The 13,772-nt window shown below is 38.4% G+C and overlaps 1 long non-coding RNA gene across 3 annotated transcripts; it reads right to left on the bottom strand.

The window, feature by feature from the left end:
• Positions 1-2,219: 2,219 nt before the first annotated feature.
• On the bottom strand, positions 2,220-13,457 carry LOC129417546 (uncharacterized). 3 transcript variants are annotated; one of them, XR_012365751.1, is made up of 6 exons: positions 12,853-13,457; positions 10,532-10,603; positions 10,295-10,436; positions 9,729-9,801; positions 8,774-8,898; positions 2,220-4,122 (listed from the first exon to the last, which is right to left on the bottom strand). It is a non-coding gene; the product is annotated as an uncharacterized lncRNA (long non-coding RNA). The 3 variants fall into 3 exon arrangements; XR_012365752.1 differs by lacking the exon at positions 12,853-13,457 and adding an exon at positions 11,728-11,792; XR_012365750.1 differs by lacking the exon at positions 12,853-13,457 and having other exon boundaries at positions 10,532-10,756.
• Positions 13,458-13,772: the final 315 nt, after the last annotated feature.

Raw genomic sequence — 13,772 nt, 5'->3', positions numbered from 1 at the left:
AGTTTTACATGGCATAAATTGCTTAAAATTCTTTCTGAAACTTACATAAAAAATAAACGCAAAAGGATGCACTATATCTTTAAGTAAATTCAGCCTTTATTTTTTTCAGTGTATGTAATACTTGTCAAAATATGTAAAATTCAAGCATGTTATGAAATGCTTTCCTCCTTCTTATGCTATGAAAAGTGTCAAAAAGTGAAGGAGCGTCTTTCTTTAACATCCGATTGAGTACGAAAAAATGAGATAAGATCATTAAATGATCTACCACAACTTCAGATATTGACACAACTTTACAAACCGATTAAAGTCAGAGATCTCCACAAGCACGTATGTATACACATGTACAGTATATGGATTGAATCTTTTATTTGAAATGTTACGAAAACAAGCATGTTAGTTTTGTTTTATTTTACTGTAATGATGCAGATCTGAACTGTTATAACTGTCTGATGAATTGAGCGTCACAATGTTTTTTTTTTCTCAGGAATAATAAAAGCGTTTTGGGTCTTATGTGACTTTCTACAAAACTACATCATGAACTTCAGACTCTCATCATTGATCCTGCTGTTACACATTCAAGTTATGAACACTTTTGAGTAGACGACAGTTTTGTGGTTTTTAAAACATTAATTGGGAAAAAGCATGAGTGTGGTTTATTAAAACTGTGATATTATAAGACAAGAGTCAGTACAAACCTTATTAACACTTGCAGAAGAAAAGGTAGGGAAGCTGTCACTTGGACTATACCCTTTCAAAAGTAAACTTTATTTCTACCTAAACAGTGCCTATTAGTATTTCAAAGGTACATATGAATACATCTGAGGTACCTAAATAGTTTATATTAGGACACAGTTTTTCTGACAGTGTAAGTAAAGACAAGCTGGAGAGCCCAGAATGTAACCACAAAGTTGTCTTCCCACATACGCTTTACATGCAATTTACTTTTGTTCATTCAACAAAGAACATTAAGTAACTTAAACAAAGATTTCTTTGTTGAAGGGCGTCAATTGATTATTTTTTTCATTGAATGAAAAGAGCATAATCATTCAGCTAACAAATATTATTTTGTTGACTGGACTTAAATGTATAAGTTTTGGTCCAATTCGTTCACCCAACTTGCCAAACTGAGTTATCTGAACAAGCAAAAAAAAAAAAACAATGGTCGGAATGGTTCCCAGCATGCATTGGGACATGCTCACTTCTTTGGTTAATATTTTTTTAAAAAGTTTTAATGTTTGCTGGATTTATTTATGTTGTTAATGTTAGTTTTATGTTGTATTTAGAGTAATTTTTAAAGAATTATGTTTGTTCATTGTTACCGTGATTGAGAAGTGTGTGTTCAGTGTAGAGGGCAGCACAATGAGTTGTTGCCTCACATTAAAAAGGTCTCTGGTTTAAGTCAGACAAAGACTTTGTTAATGTCACAGGTCGGAGCGGACCACAGACTTTGTGTGTCACGCCCCTTCATAAGTTCCACCTCGAGGAGGTCCCAAAAGCACCCCAATGACCAAACAAGCGAGAGATAAGTATACGAGTCTGTGTGGGGTAGGTTTAGCTTTAACTTGGTTCAAGGTAAGTATCTCTCTCCTACAGGTTTCCTCTGGGTTTACGAGTCTGTTTAGAGTGGGTTTAGCTTTAGCTGGGTACCGGGAGTCAACAATAGTTAGAATCATACGTCACCTCCAGCGTCGTGCACGGGCAAAGAGAGGGGGGCTTTTACTTTTTTATGAGACAACGTCCCGTCGGAGGTGGGGTTCAGAAGGGCACAGTGAGCACACGTCCATCTTCCCGGACCAACACGTCCTCTTCCCTTCCTCCTGTGGACAGGCGAAGATCTAGACGATACACTCTAAAAACTGCTGGGTTAAAAAACAACCCAACCATAACCCAACTGCTGGGTCACTATTGGACAGAACACGCGCTGGGTTGGCTTGACCCAACTGCTGGGTTAGACCATTTAACCCAGAATTCTGGGTTGTTCATTTGACCCAACCATTTGGGTACAATTAACACTCTTGCTGGGTTAAATGTTACTCAAGTGCTGGGTTATTTAATTTGACCCAACCAGTGGGTACAATTAACACTCTTGCTGGGTTAAATGTTACTCAAGTGCTGGGTTATTTAATTTGACCCAACCAGTGGGTACAATTAAAACTCTTGCTGGGTTAAATGTTACTCAAGTGCTGGGTTATTTAATTTGACCCAACCAGTGGGTACAATTAACACTTTTGCTGGGTTAAATGTTACTCAAGTGCTGGGTTATTTAATTTGACCCAACCAGTGGGTACAATTAACACTCTTGCTGGGTTAAATGTTACTCAAGTGCTGGGTTATTTAATTTGACACAACCAGTGGGTAAAATTAACACTCTTGCTGTCTCATTCCATTTGTTTTACTGGAAAGAACCTTTTTGTTTTCTAAAAAACATCCCAAAAATGTACATAACTTCACATAATGTAAATAAATTGTTACAGATTAAAAATATGTGACAAAAATGTCAGATTGAACCTTAAAATTCCAATGTGACAAATTGTTAGATATAAAATAAATGTAACAAATACCCCCTGTAAAACAAAACTGAGAGGCCCCTGTTAATGTGATTTAAATCGCATTTAATTTTTTTCACATTTAATACAATGTTTTAATTACATTTTTGTATATTTGTATAATACAAAAGTTACAACCCCCATATGACATCAAACAATCCCCACGGACTTTATAACTCTTAATATTTAAACTATGATGATTAGCATTTCATTTACTTTACATTTTCATTCATCAAAATGTTATTAAAAACAAGAAGCCCTGAAACAAATTTTTTTTTTAAAGAGCAGCTATGGTCCGATTCACATTTTTACATTTCCTTTGGTGTGTAATTGTTTATTAATTCATGTTAACGATATGCAAAAGGTACAAACCCCAAAGTAAACGATAATGCGAGTGATCTCTTTTCTTGGACTACAACAAACACAGATTGTAGGCAACAGTTTACTTCCTGGGATTGGTGACGTAGACAAGACCGAAATTATCATAATTCCTACCACTTGACCTCACAGCCTGTAAGTAAACTCCTGTTGGCATTGCATTGTGGGCGAATCTTTCAAACATAGCACTGAAATAGTTAATTATTAGTGATTAAATGTTGTCTTCAAAATGTTAACAGAGGAGGACTCATGTCCATCAATCTGATAAATGTCATCCTGGTGAAACTCCCAGGTGGGAAGACAATAGGTGTGTTCGAGATCATCCGGCGCTGCGCAGACCGATCGACGAGGTTTGCCGCTTGCAGTCGAGGGAGGAACTGAAGACGGAGCCGTCAAGCCGGACACCTGCTGCTTGCCGTAGTGACGTGTGCGCCGTGTTTCCTTGTTTATAATCGCAAATTAAGTGAATTAGATGCTGAATTTGATAAAAACAAACCTTTTGATAAAAAGTTGCAACCAGAAACATTTTATATCGAATATTTTAATTGCTGCTTAAACTGTATACCCGAAAATAACGGGAAACAAGCCTATATTATTAAAATACCAATAGAGTTTGTTATTTTCATTTTTATTTTATTACACGACACAATATAACATATTTTAGGATATTAAAGTGTTTTTTTCCTGTTTTAAAACATGAATTTATAATGTTTATTAGTGAAACTAAAGGTTGGATTAAACTTGAAACGCACGTGATCGTTGTCATCAATGAAGCGACCAATCAAGTAAAGCTGTTACGTCATCACAACTCCGGGCAGCCGCTCTGGAGAAGCTGCACCGGCTGAGCCAGCTGGCTACTCTCGAAACGCTCTCGCGGTACTTAAAAACCATATGACACAGTCACGTGCCTGCAGCGCCAGCTGAAGTCGGACAAAAGTACTAACCAAAATGCACTGCTTCAAGTCAGCCGCCGATCGGTCTGCGCAGCGCTGCATGAAGTCGAACACACCTATTGCTTTGTGTACTTAACAACAAAGACAAAAAAAAAACTTGTCAACATCCTTCACCAAAGAGTTTGTCTCAGAGGCATTGCCTCCAACAATGGCAAAGGTCTGGCAGGTCCTTCTTGGCTCGTCCCGAAGTCACAAAACGTGCAACATCTCTGATTTTGCAGATATTCCACCATGTTGGTCCCCACCTGTTGAGTACACACCACAACTTAGTGATGATTTAAGTCAAGCATTTTTGTGAAAGTATCAAAAAATACAAATAAAATAACTGCAAACATTCATTCAAACTTTTTTATTAAAATAGTTCTAGTAATTAAGTAGTATATTTCACTGCTCATATTATGATATTATGGATTATTAATATAATCACAATACATGTAATATTATCTTAATATTACAGTGAAACTATAATTAGAAGACAATTAAAAGATTTTAGTTAAAACACCTCAAGCATAAAGATTGTGCATCCATCCTTTACAAAAGTAATCCATCCGGCTCCATGAGGATAAACAAAGGCCTTCTGAGGGTAATCCATGCGGTTTTGTGATAGAAATATCCATATTTAAAACTTTACAAACTAAGATAAATAGCTTCTGGTAACACCACGCCTCTGCATTCAGGAGAGAGTATTAGCGTAGTCTACGCAGGCCCGGATTAAGAATTCGGAGGCCCCTGGGCACAATTTCTTGTAGGCCCCCCCACGCACACAATCAAACTATATATATATATATTATATGGTTCTTTTTGTTAGAAACACCTCTACTTTTACAGGATTTACACTGACACATTACAGCCGGTGATCACTACCTGTAGGACAATATCAATAGATGTAGATATTTTTGTTGCAAGCAGGGACCTGCACAGAGACCTGCACAGGGGGCAGATGCTCAAGTGAAAAAATGGCACTTCTCTTAGGCCTAATTCTTTTTTAAACAAAAAGATTAAATATATTGACACAACTTCCTTACCAGTTTATTTTAATTCCTTCACACACACCCAACTGTTTCATACTCTACAGATTTCTACAAAATACAAAATAATCAGTTCACACAAAGTGTTTATCACAAGAACAGAAGACAGCAAATGATACTGCCAACAATGTGCATGTTTTCTGTTCTACTAGTTTCAAATATAGTAGTCAACATTTGAAGTGGATCAAAAACATTCATCAAATTTGTCCTAAAACAAGAACGGGTATTGGATATTGGTTTTAAGAAAACTTTTAGGAAAGGTTTTGATCCACTTCAAATGTTGACTGTGTATATTTAGAATAAATGACTGCGCCAAGGAGAGGGTACAGTTTCACTAATAATGTGTTTTATTTTGCAGGTGGTAGTAAATCTTTTTAATTCTTTTGGTGTTGAAATAACACATCTTTACACTAAACTAAAAAAGGAGGGTTGCTGCTATACTGTTAATTTCACAGGAAAAATGCTGCAAAAAAAGTGGGGAAAAAACTACAGATAGATTGACAAAATAAAAATAAAGCAACTGAAACTTTTTCAAAAAATATTGAACTTTAAACTAAAACCTGTTACTATTGGCTTATCTACACTTTAGAAAACGTATTATGAGTCATGTTAGCAAGACATCAATTGTCTTTTGGATAATGAGCTGTAAAACTGAGGTACTGGTAGTTATGTCATTTGATCTCCACTGACTACCTGTGTGAAGAGCTCCTGCCTACCTGTCTGTCTGTTGGCGATGTGTGTTTCACTGGTGCGCACAGATGCAGAGGAGAGGAGGAAGGGCAATCTGGGTAAATACGACAAACTTTCCCCGTCTGTCTTTGTCACGCGCGCGTTCCCGCGCAGCTTCCAAACCACGGACAAGCGCGGACGGCTCCGTTCGACAAATACGCAGTACAAATGATTTCTTATACAAATGATTACTTTACCAGGCTGTCAGAGCAGCACTGATTCGCGTCATTTACAGGACATTCACATATTCAGAATAAATGAAGAAAAGTAATGGATTGTCTGATAAATCAACTGTGCACTGCTGCTTTTCTCACTCATTCTGAACTTAAACTATGAAGACTACTGCCACCCACAGTCCGCTCGATTCAGCACGGGATTATTTGCGCTTAAATAGTTAATCTAAATAATTAACAACTGGATTTTACATTTTATTTTCTCCCGTCGCCCATAATGCACATTGGATAAGAAGGCACACTTTGTAAAAGAGCTCATCTCGCGTCTTTTTTTCCATTTTTTGCTTTCGCTTAATCTATCCGTTATGTCAGTCCATTCTTTTTTCTGGTTTTGTGAACATTTGACATTAAACCCGCCCTCCCTTACCATTGTACCAATCGTAAAGGGCATGTCTTCTGGTAGAAAATATTCACAATATTTAATTGGTCAATTTGTCACGCTTATACAGTGAGTGTGTAAACATTGGACTGTTGACTTGCTCATTTTTATTTATTTTAGTGACATAAATGCACATTACATAAAAATATGTTTTTTGTACAAAATGTTGTTGTTGTTTTTTGTATTTGATGTCGTTGTGCAAAAAAAATGCACGTTACATGACATGCCGTCGGGGGCCCCCTGGTGGCCGGAGGCCCTGGGGCAACTGCCCCAGTTGCCCATATGATAATCCGGCCATGAGTCTACGCACTTTTATTTGTGACGTAAGACAAATGCGGAGGCACAGAGCATCAGCAAAGACTGCAAAGTGCGTACACTCTCAAAGCTAGAACATTTTCTAAAAATAAAAAATAAAAATGTGATCATCCGATAAATAGATATATGCATCTTGGATGGCTTGAGGGTGAGTAAATCATGGATTTATTATCATTTTAGGGGTGGCACGGTTCATGAAAAAAATCTGAACTGTTCGGTTCACTTGTCTCGGTTCAGAGCGTGTGTGCGCCGCACGGTTCAATGGTTCATGGCATGCGCAATGTATGTAGCCTCGTGCCCTGTATGTGACCTCAGATAGCGTGTGTCCCTTTCGCGAATCGCGCGAAAGAAGAGGTGACTGGTGTGGAGAGTGAGTGCTGCATGTCATGTTAAGTTTAGAAATGGCAAGTGGGAACTAAGGAAGTCTGCCCGGGGTTGGAGGATGCGCCAGCATCGTATAAGTTTGGTGTGTGGAAACAGTTTTTATTTCATGTTACCTATGATGACAGCGGAAATAAAAACAATAGATAGAACTGCAGTCTATGGGCTGAATGTGTTCGAACAGCCACAGGAGACCACCTTCTCTCCGACCATTTATCTGATCTGAGGTACTGAACACAATGTTTTACCTCTTTTCTGACTTCTGCCGCGCTATTTTTAGTCTTTCATTGATAAAACGAAAGCGGCTGATTTCCGCGTTTCATTTTGCTAGCTTTTGAAGTTGCGCGATCTTATTTCATAAATTGCCCCTCAAAGTAATCAGGACAGAATTGGTCAAAAGTGGACAAAAGAGACGGATTTAAATATTACAGGTGTAAAACTTATGTTTCTCTCTCGTCCACATATACTCTGCAGTATTTAAGCAGCCTCTCGGTGATAAATCTTAGAGCTACACTGAAGTAGGCATTTTGATAAATGCAAGTTATCTTTGTGTGCTAAAAAGGCACATAAGTTCATGTAGATGGCAATACACATTCTATTTTTTGCCAAATAAATGTAAAGCATGTTGAAATCATCAATGTATTCCCTCTTGCTGTATAAAAATCTCACCTGGCTTTCCTCAGAGATGGTCCCAATAATGTGCTAAGTCAAATTCAGTTTGTGCATGATTACATGATATAACTTTTTTAATACTGCATTCTAAATTATGGATAATTAATACATTAATAAGATAATACATTTCTGGAGTGTTAAAAAATTAAAAGAAAAAAAAAAACAACAAGAACCGTACAGAACCGAGAACCGTGACCATAAAACCGTGATACGAACCGAACCGAGGGTTTTGTGAACCGTGCCACCCCTACAGGCTATTATGCGAAACATATCTATAACTACAAACATCCACGGACTGTAACGATAAATCGTGCAAATGCGCGATTTCTCAATGAATGAATTTGAATGAATTACGGTAAAATGCCGCCACATCCAAAGCCAGAGGGCGCTCTCATGCAGAAACTCCAATTGTGCCACAGAAGAAGTAGCATTACAAACCCTAGCCGTTTCTCAATGTCAAGGATACTTCCTTGGCAGGACTACTCCTTACAAGTCACTTCCTTCAGAGGCTTGGCGAGGCTCCTTTTAAGCATTCGGAGAACACGTTAAATGGAACAGGCTAGCAAGTGATTACGCAAGTGATTACGTCATTGCGTGATTGAAAGGTGTGCTTTCGGTGCTGCGCGCATAGGATTATGGGTGATTTCAGCGCGTGAAGAGCGCGAAGGATACAAATTTGCATCCTTTCCTGTATATGGGATATTTCTCGAACGAAGGACTCAGTCCTTGGCTGAAGTTTCAAGGATCCTCGACATTGGAACAGTCCTTCGACGGACGTCGATGACGTAGCATCCTCGAAATTCTAGCTTCCGAGGATCCTTCCTTGACATTGAGAAACGGCTCCTATTCCAGGAAATGTCTAAAGAATATCACCGTTCTTCAGATTGTTTCAGGTATTTTCATGATAATAAAGAATATTTTGAATAATTTTGTAATGCACGTTATAAACGACTCCGACTCAAAATGATTTTAGATTGATGAGGACTTCCTACTGACCAAAACCCCATAGTACACGCACAAGCTGCACATGAAACACAGAATCGCAGCCTTGCGATTCGGAATCGATTTTAGACAGGTCTTTTTAAAAGGACACGTGATTTATTGTTACAGCCCTAACATCCACCCTTTTCAAAGTAGAAACACTAAAGCAAAAACTTACAGGTTGCATGTCAATAAAGGACCTCTGGGCCTCCACAGTGGTAGGTTTGAAGACTTCTCCTCCTCCCCTGTAAATGGATGGAGCTAGCAGAGTTGGCATCTTCAGTGCTCTTTCCCCTTTAGCAGCTAAATAATTTTGAGCAAATACAGTGTTTCAATAACATTTAAATGGTTTGCTGTAAATAACAAAGAAAAGAGAAACAATAAAGGTGCATTCACACGGGGCGAAAGGGTCAAAGCTTGACGGGAAGGCTTGTCTGAAGCGTGGCCAACATAAAAATATGCACATAGTTTGTTATTCAGTCGCTGGGTGCGCTGCATTATATAAATACAGTAATACTGCCAATCACTGTGTATAATGATGATGATTAGACGCCTAACGTTACTCAGTTCGTGGAAGTTAATGCCTGTTAACATATAGAATTAATATGTCACGTTTAATTACTATTTTTACTGGTTTTAATGTCTTACATAAGAAACAGGACATATACTGTACTTTAATGCAACTAAGGGATAAATAATGTCATTCTTATATACATATATGACAGTTCAGAGACTAGTAGCAAAAGCACAAACATTAACCTGGCTTTAAGAGCAAATGTGATGGAATGACGTCACAGATATGCAAATTAGTATGTCAAGAATCGATTCTGAATCGAAACAGGATCCTAAGAATCGATTCTGAATCGATTCATGAGGGTCCAATCGATTCCTACCCCTAGTTTTTTGAGAAAACTGTTTTGCCCTCTGTACGCAACAAGTCACTTACACATAAAACTTAAAACTGGTTTATTTTACAAAAAGAAACAGATTATGCGTGATTAATTCGTATTTGCCGCTCATGAAACTGTGTTTGATTGCACGGCACTGTTTGCAGACCTGCAATGCTTTTGGCAGTATTTCAGCGCAAAAACCGTGCCAAAAGTGTAAGCGTAAATATTAAGTTTCAGTTTTACCTGTATATCCTTCAGGCAAGGAAATTCATACACCAATGCCTTGTCACATGCCTTCTTAGTGTCTGATGATGGCCTGTTACGTAGACAACAGCAGTTGATGAAGAACTTATGCAATATGGTAAGCTATTGCAGAAGCCTGTGTGATCTTACTTAGAATTTACTTAAAAATAATGTTGGTATTTTCATGTTCAAACACTAATGTTGCGTACACACCACACTTGAAGCATTGCGCTCCTAGCTCTTTACTCACGATTACTTACAAGATTTAACTTTGTGTCCTGCGCATTTTCCACTTGAGTTGAATATATTGTGGCAGATAAGTTTGAAACAAATAGCACTTGTTTGCGGCAATCACACTATCGCCCTATTCGCGTCATGTGCATCACCCAGCGCAAGTTTGTGTCTTGCATTGACTTTGTATGTAATTTACTTGCGCAAATCTTTGAATTTGCGTTTGGTGTGTACGCCCCTATAAGACTCGCTATAAAAAAAGAGAATGGTCATTTATGTTTTCTAAGCATTTGCTTGCTACTATATGTTTGCAGGCTTATTTAAATGTAGCTTACTCAGGTTTCACCATTGGTTTCCAGCAGATGGGATGCAAGGAGTCTCACAAGTAGCCTCCTCTGCTTGTTGGTAATTGCTTGCACTTTAACGGTTTAATACGGATTTCCTCTCAGGGGTGCTTTCCAAAATCTGACAAACTGCCTATAAAAACAGAACAATCATCAATGTCTTTTTAGGTCCATTAGAACTGAAATTTTATTCAGTTAATATCCAATACAAATAAAGTCGATACTTACAAAGGCTGAAAAAAGTTCCACTGTCATGGTGATATGATCTGTTGGGGTCAATTCAGTGGATTCTACTGAACTCTGTTGGTGGATTGAACAAAAATCAAGAAAGAATATTTAAAGCGACACTCCACTTTTTTTGAAAATATGCTAATTTCCCAGCTCCCCTGGAGTTAAACATTCGATTCTTAATGTTTTGGAATTCAGCAGCCGGTCTCAATGTTAGTATCTGTTAATTTTGAACATTAGGTCAAAACTAGTTAATTTTTAGCTTTTTTTGTGATATTTTTGTCTTCCGGGTTTAAACTCCATATTGCATAAACGTCACGGGCTGTAGTAGTGGGCTCAGGATCACACATGGATACGGTTCTGTATAGTAAAGTAAATGTGACTGCGCCATTACGCACACTCTGTAAATACGTTGGATGATTTTCCCCACGATGCTGTCAGGACGAGACTCACCATCAACTGAATTTCCTCGGGAAAGGTACGGGAGGCAGGTTGACTTTGATATGTCCTGAGGACTTTTCCTTATCTTCAAACACATTATTATTTCAACTATAACAGTTTTACTTGACCTTTGTTTAAATAAAATATTATATTCAGTTTAATTATTTTTGTAATAGGCCTACTGCTATTCCTAGTTAATCTTTATTTGTTACACTATATCAGTTGCCCTGCCCACTCATCACCTTTCTTCTCACAGCGTCCACGCCCATTTAGGTTGAATTTTTGGTTGAAGTGGAGTGTCCCTTTAAAATCACATACTTCAGCCGTGCAGTCGGTGTAACTCTACTTTGTGGTTTGATTGTCGGCCAAAATGGCGAATTGCAACGGGGGCAAATAATATCAGTGTTATGATTGGTCAGGCACCTGTCAATCAAACTCCCCTAATACTTTCCACACACAACTCACTATTATTGAGTCTAGTTTCCCGCCCGATTTAAAATAAGTAGCTATACTTGTGGATTTAATACGAAACGTGTTTTCGCCTTGTAACTAAGTACAAAACAAAACTATGGTGAACATGAACGTCAGTGTATATTTCTGACTGTTAATTTACCTCAGGATTTAACGTGTGACGGCAAGGGGTAATTTACAGCGCTCCGTCTAGATTTAATATGAAACACGAATCCCCCTTTTGAATTTTAAATTATTCTTAGATGAATACGATTTTAGTGATTAATTTACAACGTATAACTTACTGAATATTTCAAAAGAATGCCGATATAGCTCGACTACGACTTAACGATGAGGCATGTTTCTCATAACAACTGTTGGCACAGAATAAAAAACATTAACCCCACTCCCCCACATCAAAGCATGTATTCTGAACAATGAAATATGATTTGTCCTACGACAACTTCTTACAAAAATAAGTAAAATTTCACATTAACTCAACATGAAATACCGCCTGGTCCGAGTAACGTTACGTTAGCGTGATCCAGTCAGAAGCGAAGAATCCAGAAAGTGCGGCAATTAATAAACCAATTGCTGGGTCAAAATAACCCAACCAGGTGTTTGTTTTTCAAAATGATCCTGGCTTTGACAGAAACAGAAGACACTGTCATTAAACGTGCCCCCATCGCTTCCTCTGACAATTATAAGATGTGCCAACATACTTTCCGCACACAACTGTAGTGAATATTATGTTTACCTCCGGACCGGAATTACAAGTGTGCTAACGGGATGGTTTCGTTTCAGCAACAACATACATAGGCCGTTTCTCAATCCGAAGGTTGCAGCCTGCGGAGGTCGCATATGCAGGCTGTATACGTCATCAAGCCTTGTTTATTTAAGTTAACTGAGCATTACGTTCGCAAGTCATAAGCATATTACAACAGTTTACAGTTAATAATAGTCAACTTTATAATAAGACAGTCATAATGACGTATGCAGCTTACAAATACGACTCCAAACACTAACAAATGCGGCCTCCGAAGGCTGCAGGCAGAAACGGCCATAAACAGGCTTTTGTGATCCGAACTACTTTTAAACTTCCGGTAGACTTCGCATATAATTATTGACAAAATAGTCAACTGAGAGTAGATTATGTCTGATAACAAGCAATTTATATAAAAAATAAATTACCTTAGTTCACACCACATAGCTAAGCGCACTACTACGCTGAAATTGTGTTACTGTGACAACGCGCTTCCGAAACCACTTACGATCCTCGTTCTGGATTAAATATGAAACGCACTTTATCAAACATAGCCTACATACAATAACGTTACCCCCATATCTGTGGAAAAGCGAATGAAAATAGCAATGAGCTTGCCCCTACCACAACTACAACATTTATAATATAAAAATTGACATGAACTTACCATAAAATACTGCCCGCTTTGAGTGGCGTGCACCTCGCTTCAGAGGAAATGAAGTCCTCCAGAAAGTTCGACAAAAAAATGGCAGAACTTGCATCCTTACAGTAACGTAACTTAATTCGGACTTGGCAAGGAACAAATAATAGATTTATGAGACCCGAAATGAAATGAATCCGCCGTTCTAAACACTACAGAGACATTACAGCCAGCGGTGATTTCCAGAATGACGTGCCGAGGTGAGGCTGTGTTGGGCGGGTACATCAGCGCAGAGCGCCCAGTGATTGCCTGAATCTCGAAGCTTCGACATCGTTGGAGCACATTTTTAAATATACGCTATCTTCAAAAACCGATCGAAGTTTTGAACTTTACACACATACATTGTCGCCTAAAAAACTCTTAAAACTACATTTGGTAATATTTAAATGATAATATTTTGAACATTGTGAAGGCTGCCTTGAGAAACGGCCAGCCAATGAAAGGAAAATAAACCATTTGCTGGGTCAAATTTACCCAACCATGTGTTCATTTGTAAATTACCCACTACATTTCATTTGACCCAGCATGAGCAACCCAACAGTGTGTTTAAAGTACTCCAAACATCCCAGAATTTTGACCCAGCATAAACAACCCAACAATGTGTTTACAGAAACAACCCAGCATTTTTTAGAGTGTAAGGTAAGTGCTCGACGTACACCACCACACACACAGAGTATACACAGCCGCCAAGATTATTTAATACTCCCAACACCTCTTCTGACGTTACGTGTTGAAGTTTGGCTAAAATGTTCCCCACAGTACCTCACTTAAAGGATCCGTTGGACTCCTGCTGGCTATGGTCGTGTCGCGTAGTTATTAGGTTGGGACGTCCACCGTCTCGGCCGCTCCCGTGGGTCTCCACAGAGGCCTGATCCTTCCTGGGGTGA

This window comes from Misgurnus anguillicaudatus, chromosome 23, assembly GCF_027580225.2.
Source record: "Misgurnus anguillicaudatus chromosome 23, ASM2758022v2, whole genome shotgun sequence".
NCBI lineage: Eukaryota > Metazoa > Chordata > Actinopteri > Cypriniformes > Cobitidae > Misgurnus > Misgurnus anguillicaudatus.
Note: the sequence above shows the minus strand (reverse complement) of the source record. Positions and strands in the feature narration are given on the sequence as shown.